The sequence below is a fragment of the Ruditapes philippinarum genome, unplaced genomic scaffold (genome assembly GCF_026571515.1).
Source record: "Ruditapes philippinarum isolate M1 unplaced genomic scaffold, ASM2657151v2 ctg2024_1_1_1_1, whole genome shotgun sequence".
Classification (NCBI taxonomy): Eukaryota; Metazoa; Mollusca; class Bivalvia; order Venerida; family Veneridae; genus Ruditapes; species Ruditapes philippinarum.
The window spans coordinates 327,413-343,861 of record NW_026858768.1 but is presented as its reverse complement, the minus strand read 5'-3'; positions in this window follow the sequence as shown (position 1 = coordinate 343,861).

The following is a 16,449-nucleotide window of genomic DNA, read 5'->3' as shown; positions in this document are numbered from 1 at the left end:
ATCGTCTAACACCTGCCAAGCATAACACTATCAAAGAAGATTCCAAATTAAAGTATATCATTTTCATTAAGACTTTGAATATCGCTTTTTCTGGACCAGAAGGGAAGGGAAGCAAAAATGCAAATACTACTCAACGCAACGCAGCAAAACATCAGTACAATACAATACAATACAATACAATACAATACAACACAATACAATACAATACAATACAATACAAATACAAATACAAATACAAATACAAATACAAATACAATACAAATACAATACAATATATTTTTAAACATATGATAAGACATAAAAGAATAACAATTCTTTTTCTTAAAAGGTGTTCTGGTATTAGGCAAATAGCATGTTACACAAACTATTTAAGGATTTTATAAAGAATACATCAGCCAGGCATAATACAAAATCTTCGAAAGATTATTTCTGTCTTTATTTCTATTTTGAATTGAATAAAAAATTAAATTTATTCATAGCTGGTAATTTAGAGAAAACTGTAAAAAAACAAAACTTTTTCTTAGCTCTTTTTATCTTGGACACATCATAAAAAGTGATACTCTGCTTCAAATGTGTTAGTGTTATAGAACTTACATTGCCGTTGATCAAGCGGAATTTCGTATGTCGTCCAAATAAAAGAAAAAGCTTGTGGACATTAACTCAAAATTTTGATAATGTTGTCTTATATTTTCTATCTTGTAAATTGCAACAATATATTTCTTGCATTGAAAGTTGTGTTCCATGTGAACTATCGGCTAAATTATTTTTCTTCCCGTACGGCTTATGATTATCAAGGTTATATCAAAAGTAAAGTTATCCAGAACTTAATTATGCAATACGTTTCCGAAAGCATGCTCTTCTAGTATATTTTATGTGAAACCCAACGTTATCCAAATTTTAGGACGCTATATGTTTTGAACGTTAATGATAGTGATACATACAGTTTTGATTGGTATCGAGAAATAAAGAAAACATTTCACATACGTAGAGGTGCAAACTTGCATGCCACAACCAAAGATACATATCTTAATCATTTCAAATGGTGTACTGACATTGACCCCAGCTAAGTCATGAAACCATTTTTACTGAAGATAAAAATTAAAGCAGCATACCTCCAGATTCGAGCTAATATTCATAAAAAATTTCATTATCTATTAAAAAGTAAACGGTTTTCAAGTTAACAAAGATATTTATTAACACATTGCAAACTTTGATCACCGTTAGATAACTGTTTGTGATAGCACGATTATTATCTAAAACATAGTTCTTAAAGGCGACGTTCTTACACAAATTATTTAAAAAATTTCGCATTCGTATTTTTCGTAAATTCATATAATAATGAGTTACATGCATATTGTGGTAAAAGCTGCTCTCTTAATTTCCTCTAATATTTTTTGTTCGCTTAACTGTTAAATTTTGAATAACAACCAATCGTATACTAGCAGTAACTTAATTTTCAATTATGTCGAATTTCATTCATAAAAAGCTGACTACTTTTCCCGTTTTTTTTTCATGAAAATCGTGCTTGATTCATAATAAATATTTAACAATGAGTTTGAAGCGTCTTTTTACCGAGAGCACAATACAAAGCGAATTGTCATTTATTAAAAGTTGATTCAAACTGAGCATTCCCTCGTCTCCAGCCACCCACGTGTTCCTAAGAAACAATCAGTTTTTCAAAAAAGTTATATTTCATGCTGTTTTTCTTTCTCTTCCTCTCTTGTAACATTTTAACATTTTAATACTCATTGACCGGGTACTGTATCATTTTGTGTGATTGTAAATTTTGTAATAAACCCATGTTGTAGGATATGATATATCTTCCTGTACCTGGGTGAATAATAGATATGTTCTGTTCTGCTCTGTTATAAGTGATTTCAAAGAACAACTAGATCTGATAAAAAATAATAAAATGAAAATAGATAAATAAAATTCTGAAAAGCGTTACATGATGAACATAAGGAAGTAAACTTTGACAAGCCAAACTTTTCTTACCAAAATTTCAATATAGTGTACAAAAAGCACTGTATAACAGTGATGATGACTTAATAAAAGAGGGTTTGTTGAACTGAACGACATGCTTTACTTTACATGACTTTCTGTTGTCCTTGAAAAATTGAATCGTGCTTAAGCCAGTGCATAAGGGGCGTGAACTGTAGCCTTCACTCAACTCAACTCAACTCAACTCAACTCAAATATTTTATTTAAGTCTCATCTATGTGCATCTTTACATATATTTAAAAAGTAAAACACAGCATTTTTACACAACACAAAGCCAGTCCTACATAAGGAGTTATAAGAGACTGTAAAACTATTAAAATAATCTCTAAAATAATCTCTAAAATATCTACTTTTTAAGAATAAAAAGTCAATATTTAGACACAATCTAACATGAATTACATATGTATATGATAAAAGAGGTCAAGTTTGTGCCTGTCTGTCTATTAATAATATAACTATGACAATAATTGTTGTTTGAGCTAACCTTGTGTATTAATACTTTTTAATTCATAAAATCGTTTAGCTAATACCCTTAAAAGTTAAATATAAAATTCATGATAATAAATTCCTTTATTACAATACTTTGAAGGAGTCTGTACACCTGGGAATTCCAGGCTGCTTTTTAAATTGGCAAGATCAATATTATACCACATAGGCATTAAAACCATACAATTTCATTCCTGTTTTCTATATCAATAGCAATATTCCTATTTTAACCTATTAATAAAAAATATCTTGATAAAAGAACTTTAAAAGCACCATACTCATACTTGTTGTACTTATATACATGTATTTACAACAATTTGTATTGTTAAAAACATGTAAAAATAAACATATAAAATTCAGTAAAAATACCACTAATGACTAGATTAGTTAAAGTAAAAAAATTATCTCCTATACAGCCTTAAACGTCGAAGTTGCAGTATTTGGTAGCAGGCTTTGGCAGAATATTTAACAATTTCAAAGTTGTTTAGTACATAACATAACTTTTCCATGTCAGACAGAGTATCAAATACAGTATTAATTTGACGTATTTTTACCAACAAATCTTCTCTGATATCATTATATACTGGGCAGTGTAAAATTACATGAATCTCATCCTCAACATTTGTGGTACAATTGAAACATGTTCTATCATTTACATGTAAATTCTCATAACGGCCTGTCTCTAACCGGATAGGCGCAACACCACAACGAAATTTTGTCAAAGAACTTCTATGATGGAAGGGTAAATTGTACTTGAGGTATTTTTCAACAACCGGAGTATCTTTAAACAAACTATATGTTCTAAGTTTATTACCACCAGTATTTCTATTGGTATCATTCCTATTTAGTGACTGTTTCCACTTATCTAATTCAACTGACCGTAACTTGTTCTCGACCATTTCAACTATTCTCTTAGCACTAAAAACATGTACATCATTAATATTTATCTCAATACTTCTAAACATCTTACATATTCTAAAATACCATGAGCAGGTTAAATGAAATTGAGCCTGCAACATTTGTAATGTTGTCATGTTTAGCGTCTCTAAGTTGTCTGAATGATATATTTTGTGGTATACATGTCTTAAATTAATATTGGATTAAAAGGCGGATTTATCCGCTGATCTACTTTCTCTTTCAGGACAAAAAAGATATTACATTACACTTTATTTTAACCTTTTCCCTTTTGCTGTATACATGTCTCGTCTTAAAATAATATTTGGTTGCTTTTTCTATAAAAAGGCGGATTTATCTGCCGATCCACTTTCTTTTTTAGGACAAAAAAAAAAGATTTTACATTACACTATATTGTTAAGTCATAGTAAAATTGGACATGTCTATTAAAATATATATTTTATTATTTATCTTTTATACAATAATTCTATCATTTTAATCAAAAGAAAACAAATAAACAAAGCTTAAAGATTTATTAAGTTAACGTAAAGACACGGGTTCGGCCATCTTAACATCATTAAGATCATATGGTCGTAAATGTTTAGCATAACATTAAAAACATGGGGAAAAAAGACAATACTGGTTAAGGTTTTTCCTTTCGAGATGTTTGAAGGTTCTGCATTGAACCAGAATAGAAAAAAAAACGGGAAAAGTAGTCCGCTTTTTATGAATGAAATTCGACATAATTGAAAATTAAGTTACTGCAAATGTACGATTGGCTGTTATTCAAAATTTAACAGTTAAGCGAACAAAAATATTAGAAGAAATTAAGAGAGCAGCTGTTACTACAATATGCATGTAACTCATTATTATATGAATTTACGAAAATTACGAATGCGAAATTTTTTTAATAATTTGTGTAAGAACGTCGCCTTTAAGAACTATGTTTTTTAGATAATAATCGTGCTATCACAAACAATTATCTAACGGTGATGAAAGTTGATGGTGTAGTTTATTTTGAGTAATTACCATCTAGACAGTTAAATTACTGGAGTAATCACCTATTCTGATTGTTTTAACACCTTTTTATCTCGTCTGGCAATCTTGATTTTTGTCAAGTTATATGAACACAATTTGTGACATTTGATGTTTATCACTATTGTCTTGTTCTGAATTAAGACAGTACATAAATACACGTCTTGAAACATTCTTAAATCATTCCTAAAAGCAAATTTAGAAAGAATGTCTTCAAATATGAGAATTTCCTATGATAAATACGGACACAGAGTCTTCAGTAGTAATGTCAAGTCAACAAAGACGGGAGCTGAGAATCAGACACTTCAACAGAAACGGCGAGAATTACGAGATACAGAAATAAAATTCACGAAAGCTTCTCGCCAGCTGATGCACCTAAACAAACTTATGGCTGACATGAGTTACAGATACAACAAAGCTAAGGGAGACAACTTTAAATGTTTTCGTTACAATCTGAAACTGAAGTTATCTGTCTTGGAAGGCGTGAGAAGCATGTACTATAACTATGTTTACATGAAAGCTGAAGACATCAACATGCTGCGTCATGATGTTCGTTTCTGGATAGAAGAGAGCAGTGAGTCTGAGTACGAAACTGAAGACGACGAATGATATACAATTATTTTCTGAACAGCCCTTTTTAGAGCTAGTCTGGTTCAATGCAGAACCTTCAAACATCTCGAAAGGAAAACCCTTAATCAATATTGTCTTTTTTTTGGCCAACGTTTACAACCATAAACGTCTTACTTAGTTAATATGGTGGTATTAATTTGTAAGACTGATTATATGTTTTCAGTAGTCAAGTGTAGAAGGAAATAGTTCAGTAGTAATTCAGTTAAGTTACTGCTAGTATACGATTGGTTGTTATTCAAAATTTAACAGTTAAGCGAACAAAAAATATTAGAGGAAATTAAGACAGCAGCTTTTACCACAATATGCATGTAACTCATTATTATATGAATTTACGAAAAATACGAATGCGAAATTTTTTAAATAATTTGTGTAAGAACGTCGCCTTTAAGAACTATGTTTTAGATAATAATCGTGCTATCACAAACAGTTATCTAACGGTGATCAAAGATGATGGTGTAGTTTATTTTGAGTAATTACCATCTAGACAGTTAAATTACTGGAGTAATCACCTATTCTGATTGTTTTAACACCTTTTTATCTCGTCTGGCAATCTTGATTTTTGTCAAGTTATATGAACACAATTTGTGACATTTGATGTTTATCACTATTGTCTTGTTCTGAATTAAGACAATACATAAATACACGTCTTGAAACATTCTTAAATCATTCCTAAAAGCAAATTTAGAAAGAAATGTCTTCAAATTTGAGAGTATCCTATGATAAATACGGACACAGAGTCTTCAGTAGTAATGTCAAGTCAACAAAGCCGGGAGCTGAGAATCAGACACTTCAACAGAAACGGCGAGAATTACGAGATACAGAAATAAAATTCACGAAAGCTTCTCGCCAGCTGATGCACCTAAACAAACTTATGGCTGACATGAGTTACAGATACAACAAAGCTAAGGGAGACAAGTTTAAATGTTTTCGTTACAATTTGAAACTGAAGTTATCTGCCTTGGAAGGCGTGAGAAGCATGTACTATAACTACGTTTTCACGAAAGCTGAAGACATCAACATGCTGCGTCATGATGTTCGTTTCTGGATAGAAGAGAGCAGTGAGTCTGAGTACGAAACTGAAGACGACGAATGATATACAATAACTTTCTGAACAGCCCTTTTTAGAGCTAGTCTGGTTCAATGCAGAACCTTCAAACATCTCGAAAGGAAAACCCTTAATCAATATTGTCCTTTTTCCCATGTTTTTAATGTTATGCTAAACATTTACGATCATATGAGCTAAATGATGTTAAGATGGCCGAACCCGAATCTTTACGTTAAACTTAATGAATCTTAGTGCTTTGTTTATTTGTTTACTTTTGACTAAAATGATAGAATTATTGTATAAAATATGAAAAGAAAAATATATATTTTAAAAGACATGTGAAATTTTACTATGACTTAACAATATAGTGTAATATAAAAAAAATTTTGTCCTAAAACATGAAGGGGATCGGCAGATAAAGAAATAGCAACCAAATATTATTTTAAGACGAGACATGTATACAGCAAAAGGGAAAAAGTTAATAATAAAGTGTAATGTAATATCTTTTTTTGTCGTGAAAGAGAAAGTAGATCAGCGGATAAATCCGCCTTTTAATCCAATATTTATTTAAGACATGTATACCACAAAATATATCATTCAGACAACTTAGAGACGCTTGACATGACAACATTACAAATGTTGCAGGCTCAGTTTCATTTAACCTGCTCATGGTAAGTGAAAGCTACAGTTCACGCCCCTTATGCACTGGCTTAAGCACGATTCAATTTTTCAAGGACAACAGAAAGTCATGTAAAGTAAAGCATGTCGTTCAGTTCAACAAATCCTCTTTTATTAAGTCATCATCACTGTTATACAGTGCTTTTTGTACACTATATTGAAATTTTGGTAAGAAAAGTTTGGCTTGTCAAAGTTTACTACCTTATGTTCATCATGTAACGCTTTTCAGAATTTTATTTATTTATTTTCATTTTATTATTTTTTATCAGATCTAGTTGTTCTTTGAAATCACTTATAACAGAGCAGAACAGAACATATCTTTTATTCACCCAGGTACAGGAAGATATATCATATCCTACAACATGGGTTTATTACAAAATTTACAATCACACAAAATGATACAGTATCCGGTCAATGAGTATTAAAATGTTAAAATGTTACAAGAGAGGAAGAGAAAGAAAAACAGCATGAAATATAACTTTTTTGAAAAACTGATTGTTTCTTAGGAACACGTGGGTGGCTGGAGACGAGGGAATGCTCAGTTTGAATCAACTTTTAATAAATGACAATTCGCTTTGTATTGTGCTCTCGGTAAAAAGACGCTTCAAACTCATTGTTAAATATTTATTATGAATCAAGCACGATTTTCATGAGAAAAAAAACGGGAAAAGTAGTCAGCTTTTTATGAATGAAATTCGACATAATTGAAAATTAAGTTACTGCTAGTATACGATTGGTTGTTATTCAAAATTTAACAGTTAAGCGAACAAAAAATATTAGAGGAAATTAAGAGAGCAGCTTTTACCACAATATGCATGTAACTCATTATTATATGAATTTACGAAAAATACGAATGCGAAATTTTTTAAATAATTTGTGTAAGAACGTCGCCTTTAAGAACTATGTTTTAGATAATAATCGTGCTATCACAAACAGTTATCTAACGGTGATCAAAGATGATGGTGTAGTTTATTTTGAGTAATTACCATCTAGACAGTTAAATTACTGGAGTAATCACCTATTCTGATTGTTTTAACACCTTTTTATCTCGTCTGGCAATCTTGATTTTTGTCAAGTTATATGAACACAATTTGTGACATTTGATGTTTATCACTATTGTCTTGTTCTGAATTAAGACAATACATAAATACACGTCTTGAAACATTCTTAAATCATTCCTAAAAGCAAATTTAGAAAGAAATGTCTTCAAATATGAGAGTATCCTATGATAAATACGGACACAGAGTCTTCAGTAGTAATGTCAAGTCAACAAAGCCGGGAGCTGAGAATCAGACACTTCAACAGAAACGGCGAGAATTACGAGATACAGAAATAAAATTTACGAAAGCTTCTCGCCAGCTGATGCACCTAAACAAACTTATGGCTGACATGAGTTACAGATACAACAAAGCTAAGGGAGACAAGTTTAAATGTTTTCGTTACAATTTGAAACTGAAGTTATCTGCCTTGGAAGGCGTGAGAAGCATGTACTATAACTACGTTTACACGAAAGCTGAAGACATCAACATGCTGCGTCATGATGTGCGTTTCTGGATAGAAGAGAGCAGTGAGTCTGAGTACGAAACTGAAGACGACGAATGATATACAATTATTTTCTGAACAGCCCTTTTTAGAGCTAGTCTGGTTCAATGCAGAACCTTCAAACATCTCGAAAGGAAAAACCTTAATCAATATTGTCTTTTTTTCTGATGTTTTCAATGTTATGCTAAACATTTACGATCATATGAGCTTAATGATGTTAAGATGGCCGAACATGAATCTTTACGTTAAACTTAATGAATCTTAGTGCTTTGTTTATTTGTTTACTTTTGACTAAAATGATAGAATTATTGTATAAAATATGAAAAGAAAAATATATATTTTAAAAGACATGTCAAATTTTACTATGACATAACAATATAGTGTAATATAAAATCTTTTTTTTTGTCTTAAAAAAGAAAGTGGATTGGCAGATGAATCCACCTTTTTATAGAAATAGCAACCAAATATTATTTTAAGACGAAACATGTATACAGCAAAAGGGAAAAGGTTAAAATAAAGTGTAATGTAATATCTTTTTTGTCCTGAAAGAGAAAGTAGATCAGCGGATAAATCCGCCTTTAAATCCATTATTTATTTAAGACATGACATTGTATACCACAAAATATATCATTCAGACAACTTACAACATGACAACATAAGAAATGTTGCAGACTCAGTTTGATTAAACCTGCTCATTCTTTAAAAAAAGATAATGTTTATTGCATGCACTTAACAATTATTCCAACATCCCTATATTAAATCTTTGAATAAAATAAATGGATAGCATATCAAAGTTAGGACACATCTAACATTTTTCTAATCGCTTCATTTTCAAAGTTATAGTAATCTAAGCGCTTCTTCTGTCATTAAGTTCACAATATAACAAAAACGGGTGCTTTAAATTCATTTCTTTGAAACTATAACAGTTACCACCGCATACTAATCACGATTCTAAATCACCTAATCCATAAAAAAGTACATCATAAAAATTGTACCAAACATTAATATCGGAAAAACATAACAAAAATATGTCCGTTTCATTTGTGATTCAAATAACGTCCATTTGATATACGCTTTTGCCTGGGAAACCGCAGCTACCCACAGTTCATAGCAAAGTCCCTGGAAACATTCCAACCCTCGGGATCAATCAGATTGTTTAATACCCGTTAACCCCCCCCCCCGCCTCTCTTAGTTAGGCTTTATTCAACCCGCGAAAAATCAAAACTGATTTCCCCTGAAAACTTTCGAATCCAGGGCTTAGGTTCAAAGAACGTTAGAGATATTATCCAAACCTTGCTTATAGTGACATGCAGATACAAGTACTCAAAGTTGATTGGTCTACAATGGACACATCTGCCATTAGTTATTAAAATATCGACAAAAACGATTAGATTATTAAAAAGAAATGTTAATATAAAGTTATAAGTGATTAAATATAAAAATTTATATGATGAGCGATCATTTTTATTCTAGAACACTTTATAATCTGCTATATAAAATATAATTTCGGATCTCGTATCTTACACTTGTCATGCAAGAATATATCGTGGTCTGCTGGGTTTCGGACATTTTCTCCTCAGACAGTTGCCCCCTCAGAGTTTGCTCCCTTTTTGCAGTTGCGGACATTTGCCCCCTCATATCTTTGGAAGGGTTGGACATTTGCCATCACCCCCATGTTTTAAAAATGTTAAAAAATTTAATTGTTGAATTGTTTGTTACAAAAAAATAAAATTAATCGCCTATTGTCGAAATTCCATTGTGCTTTGAATAATAAACAAAAACTCTCGCGAAAATTTGTGGAAAAAAATAAAATACATAAAATATATGCACGAGATGACCTGTGACAAGTTACAAGTCGCCACAGCAAAAAAAGTGGGCAAACGTCCGAAAGGGCAACTGTTCGGGGGGGGGGGGGGGCAAATATCCTAGAATTTGAAATGTCTGATACGAAATACTATCAACATAATTATTCATTCTTTTACATAAATTCAATTACAGACCCATTCACTTTATTATTGACAAATTGCACATTTAGCCTTTTTATTATTATTTTAAAGGGAAAAACAAAGTTAAATGCAAATTATATACTATATTTAAGCAGAACGTTGATAAAAGCTTACCTGTTTATATGCGCTGTGTTAAAAATAATCTTTGTGCATTACATCAAATGTTTCGGATCAGCCATTGCTCAAGCCAATAGTTTGACGGTGTGTAAGTTGGATATCGGCCTCGTACATCGATCTTTCTGTTTAGGAAAGACCTGGTCACGAATTTCATGAAACACCTCGAGCGCTACGTACGCGCTCTCGGTGTCACATGAAATTCGTGACCAGGTCTTTCCTAAACAGAAAGACCTCGTACTCGGTCGATATCCTATACTTATGTTACTCGGTAAAAAGTCGCTTCAAACATGTTAAATATTTTATTATGAATCAAGCACGATTTTCATGGAAAAACGGGAAAAGTAGTCCGCTTTTTTATGAATGAAATTCCACATAATTGACAATAAGTTACTGCTAGTATACGTTGGCTGTTATTCAAAATTTAAAAGCGAACAAAAAATATTAGGGGAAATTAAGAATGAAGCTTTTACTATAAAATGCATGTAACTCATTATTATATGAATTTACGAAAATTACGAATGCGAAATTTTTAAAATAATTTATGTAAGATCGTCGCCTTTAAGAACTATACTTTTAGATAATAATCGTGCTATCACAAACAATTATCTAACGTTGATCGAAGTTGATGGTGTAGTTTATTTCGAGTAATTACCATCTAGATAGTTAATCACCTATTCTGATTGTTTTAACACCTTTTTATCTCGTCTGGCAATCTTGATTTTTGTCAAGTTATATGAACACAATTTGTGACATATGATGTTTATCACTATTGTCTAGTTCTGAATTAAGACAATACATAAATACACGTCTTGAAACATTCTTAAATCATTTTTAAAAGCAAATTTAGAAAGAAATGTCTTCAAATATGAGAGTATCCTATGATAAATACGGACACAGAGTCTTCAGTAGTAATGTCAAGTCAACAAAGCCGGGAGCTGAGAATCAGACACTTCAACAGAAACGGCGTGAATTAAGAGATACAGAAATAAAATTCGCGAAAGCTTCTCGCCAGCTGATGCACCTAAACAAACTTATGGCTGACATGAGTTACAGATACAACAAAGCTAAGGGAGACAAGTTTAAATGTTTTCGTTACAATTTGAAACTGAAGTTATCTGCCTTGGAAGGCGTGAGAAGCATGTACTATAACTACGTTTACACGAAAGCTGAAGACATCAACATGCTGCGTCATGATGTGCGTTTCTGGATAGAAGAGAGCAGTGAGTCGGAGTACGAAACTGAAGACGACGAATGATATACAATTATTTTCTGAACAGCCCTTTTTAGAGCTAGTCTGGTTCAATGCAGAACCTACAAATATCTCGAAAGGGAAAGCCTCATTCAGTATTGTCTTATTTTCTGATGTTTTTATTGTTATGCTAAACATTTACGATCATATGAGCTTAATGATGTTAAGATGGCCGAACACGAATCTTTACGTTAAACTTAATTAAATCTTAGCGCTTTGTTTATTTGTTTACTTTTGATTAAAATGATAGAATTATTGTATAAAAGATAAATAGAAAAATATATATTTTAAAAGACATGTTAAATTTTACTATGACTTAACAATATAGTGTAATATAAAATCTTTTTTTTTTGTCTTAAAAAAGAAAGTGGATCGGCAGATGAATCCACCTTTTTATAGAAATAGCAACCAAATATTATTTTAAGACGAGACATGTATACAGCAAAAGGGAAAAGGTTAAAATAAAATGTAATGTAATATCTTTTTTGTCCTGAAAGAGAAAGTAGATCAGCGGATAAATCCGCCTTTTAATCCAATATTTATTTAAGACATGTATACCACAAAATATATCATTCAGACAACTTAGAGACGCTAAACATGACAACATTAGAAATGTTGCAGGCTCAGTTTCATTAAACATGCTCATGGTAAGTGAAAGCTACAGTTCACGCCCCTTATGCACTGGCTTAAGCACGATTCAATTTTTCAAGGACAACAGAAAGTGATGTAAAGTAAAGCATGGCGTTCAGTTCAACAAGTCCTCTTTTATCAAGTCATCATCACTGTTATACAGTGCTTTTTGTACACAATATTAAAATTTTGGTAAGAAAAGATTGGCCAGTCAAAGTTTACTACCTTATGTTCGTCACGTAACGCTTTTCAGAATTTTATTTATTTATTATAAAAGACGCTTCAAACTCAATATATTAACCCTAGGTTTAGGTAATCGAAGTTTTACTGTATTGAAAATCATTGAATATGATACGCACGATTTTCTCGTGCGTCAGTAATATATAATAAAGTCGGATAGATGTGTATATCATTCGAGGTTTTCTGCATTGCTACACACGTTTATTTAACTCTATCGTACACTGAATCCCTCCCACTCTCCCGAAAAGTTCACGCAGTTTGCACGTATAAAGTATAGTTAACCTGTACAGTAACAATGATTTTTCTTTGTTTATTTTTATTCTTGATAAATCTTTTTAATTGTTTAAATCGACACGCTAATTAAAAAGGACAAGCATATTCTTACAACTGCAGAATAATTTTGCAAGGTTTATAATTGATTTATAAATACATAAATGTATTAATGGTAAATGAAGTATGGTATTATAAAGATGCATTTTTAGATTAATTCAGTCAAGTTTTTTACGTTTTGGTTACGATTTGAATTTAACTAAAAATATTGTTAATTACTTAAGTTTATATTTTTCAGATTTTGTTACAAGAACAAGATGTACTACTTTCCCAGGATGTTCGTTATTTTGGAGAACGATTCTTTAGTTAGTGAAATACGATACCTTGAACTTTTATGATTTCAATTTTTATAGTCTGTATATAAGAAGAGATTCCATATTTTATACGTTTTTGTAAATGTTCTGAATTTATAGGTGGAAAGCATGCAGTTAATGAGCGTACATATTCGGCTTTTAATAACATTTTACATAGTAAGTGGGTTATTTTTATGGATTTTCTCATTAAATTATGTCAGAGCACTTACGGAAGGTGGCTGGTCTTGAGTTTTGGTTTCCTACTACGTCCCCCTCCCACGATGGAGATGGGTTGCGCAGCCGACTCGCAGCATTACTGACAGGGAAAGTACGTTCATAACTGTGTGTTTTCCATGTTAATGTTCATAATAAAGATATGAGATTATTGTAAAGAAAGTCCTTTTAGATTACATAGATTTATGAAACGTTGAGATGTTAATGTCATGTATGCTGTTTCTAAGAACATGTATTAGTAATGTAGATATACGGCAATGCAGATAACAAATCCTAAATGTGAATTTATGTATTTGTTGTTCTTTCTTCCTTCGATTGCCTTTATTATGGGATAAATAATTTATTTACGTTTGAGCGTAGCGAATTAGGAAATAATTGTTAAATATTTATTATGAATCAAGCACGATTTTCATGGAAAAAACGGGAAAAGTAGTCCGCTTTTTATGAATGAAATTCGACATAATTGAAAATTAAGTTACTGCTAGTATACGATTGTCTTTTATTCAAAATTTAACAGTTAAGCGAACAAAAAATATTAGAGTAAATTAAGAGAGCAGCTTTTACCACAATATGTATAGGATATCGACCGAGTACGAGGTCTTTCTGTTTAGGAAAGACCTGGTCACGAATTTCATGTGACACCGAGAGCGCGTAGCGCTCGAGGTGTTTCATGAAATTCGTGACCAGGTCTTTCCTAAACAGAAAGATCGATGTACGAGGCCGATATCCAACTTACACACCGTCAAACTATTGGCTTGAGCAATGGCTGATCCGAAACATTTGATGTAATGCACAAAGATAATTTTTAACACAGCGCATAAACAGGTAAGCTTTTATCAACGTTCTGCTTTTATATAGTATATATTTTGCATTTAACTTTGTTTGTTTTTTTTAAATAATAATAAAAAGGCTAAATGTGTAATTTGTCAATAATAAAGTGAATGGGTCTGTAATTGAATTTATGTAAAAGAATGAATAATTGTGTTGATAGTATTTCGTATCAGTCATTTCAAATTCTAGAACATTTGCTCCTCCCGAACAGTTGCCCTCTCGGACGTATGCCCCCCTTTTTTTCGCTTGTAACTTGTCAGAGGTCATCTCGTGTATATATTTTATGTATTTTATTTTTTATTTATAGATGCTAATTTTTAAGTTTTCACAAATTTGCGCGAGATTTTTTGTTTATTGAAGCAAAATGGAATTTCGACAATAGGCGATGAATTTTAATTTTTGTAACAAACAATTCAACAATTAAATTTTTTAACATTTTTAAAACATGGGGGTGATGGCAAATGTCCAACCCTTCCAAGGATATGGGGGGGGGGCAATGTCCGCCACTGCTAAAAGGGAGCAAACTCCGAGGGTGCAACTGTCTGTGGGGCAAATGTCCGATACCCAGCACACCGTGAAAGACTTACATATGTATATTGTTGCATGACAAGTGTAAGAAACATGATCCGAAATTATATTTTATATAGCAGATTATAAAGTGTTCTAGAATAAAAATAATGAAAATAAATTTTTAAACTAAATCACTTATAACTTTATATTAACATTTCTTTTTCAACATTTCTTTTAATAATATCCTAATCGTTTTTGTCGATATTTTAATAACTAATGGGAGATGCGTCCATTGTAGACCAATCCACTTTGAGTACTTGTATCTGCATGTCACTATAAGCAAGGTTTGGATAATATCTCTAACGTTCTTTGAAACTAAGCCCTGGATTCGAAAGTTTTCAGGGGAAATCAGTTTTGATTTTTCGCGGGTTGAATAGAAAGGTAGGATAAAGCCAAACTAAAAGAGGGGGTGGGGACGGGTTAACGGGGATTTAACAATCTGATTGATCCTGAGGGTCGGAATGTAACCAGGGACTTTGCTATGAACTGTCGGTAGCTGCGGTTTCCTAGGCAAAGCGTATATCAAATGGACGTAATTTGAATCACAAATGAGACGGACATATTTATGTTATATTTTTTCGATATGAAAGTTTGGTACAATTTTTATTTACTATGAATTTTTTGTGTGGATTAGATGATTTAGAATCGTGATAAGTATGCGGTCGGTGATAACTGTTATAGTTTCATAGAAATGAACTTAAAGCACCCATTTTTGTTATATTGTGAAATTAATGACAGAAGAAGCGCTTAGATTACTATTATTTTGAAAAATGACGCGATTAGAAAAATGTTAAATGTTTCCTAACTTTGATATGCTATCCATTTATTTCATTCAAAGATTTAATATAGAAATGTTGGAATAATTATAAACATTATCTTGTTTAAAAGAATGTATCCAGATTTTGTCAGACAGGAATATTATGACAATCATTTATTTACATTTTATTTTCAATTTTTGGATTGCATTTCATGTTTTCTTTGTCTACGCATAGGCAGGTCTATTTTTTCACGTGTTTTTCATGACCGGGTCTGTCTGACTAGAACAGACCTGTGCACGTGCAAAAGATAGACCTCATAACGGACTTTCTTTTGTTAAAACAGGTCTATCCGAAAAATATAGACCTGTCACAAACAATAGAGGAGGTGTGTAAGCATGTAACTCATTATTATATGAATTTACGAAAATTACGAATGCGATTTTCTTTTAATAATTTGTGTAAGAACGTCGCCTTTATGAACTATGTTTTTAGATAATAATCGTGCTATCACAAACAATTATCTAACGGTGATCAAAGTTGAAGGTGTAGTTTATTTTGAGTAATTACCATCTAGACAGTTAAATTACTGGAGTAATCACCCATTTTGTTTGTTTTAACACCTTTTTATCTTGTCTGGCAATCTTGGTTTTTGTCAAGTTATATGAACACAATTTGTGACATTTGATGTTTATCACTATTGTCTTGTTCTGAATTAAGACAATACATAAATACACAAGTTGAAACATTCTGAAATCATTCCTAAAAGCAAATTGAGAAAGAAATGTCTTCAAATATGAGAGTATCCTATGATAAATACGGACACAGAGTCTTCAGTAGTAATGTCAAGTCAACAAAGCCGGGAGCTGAAAATCAGACACTT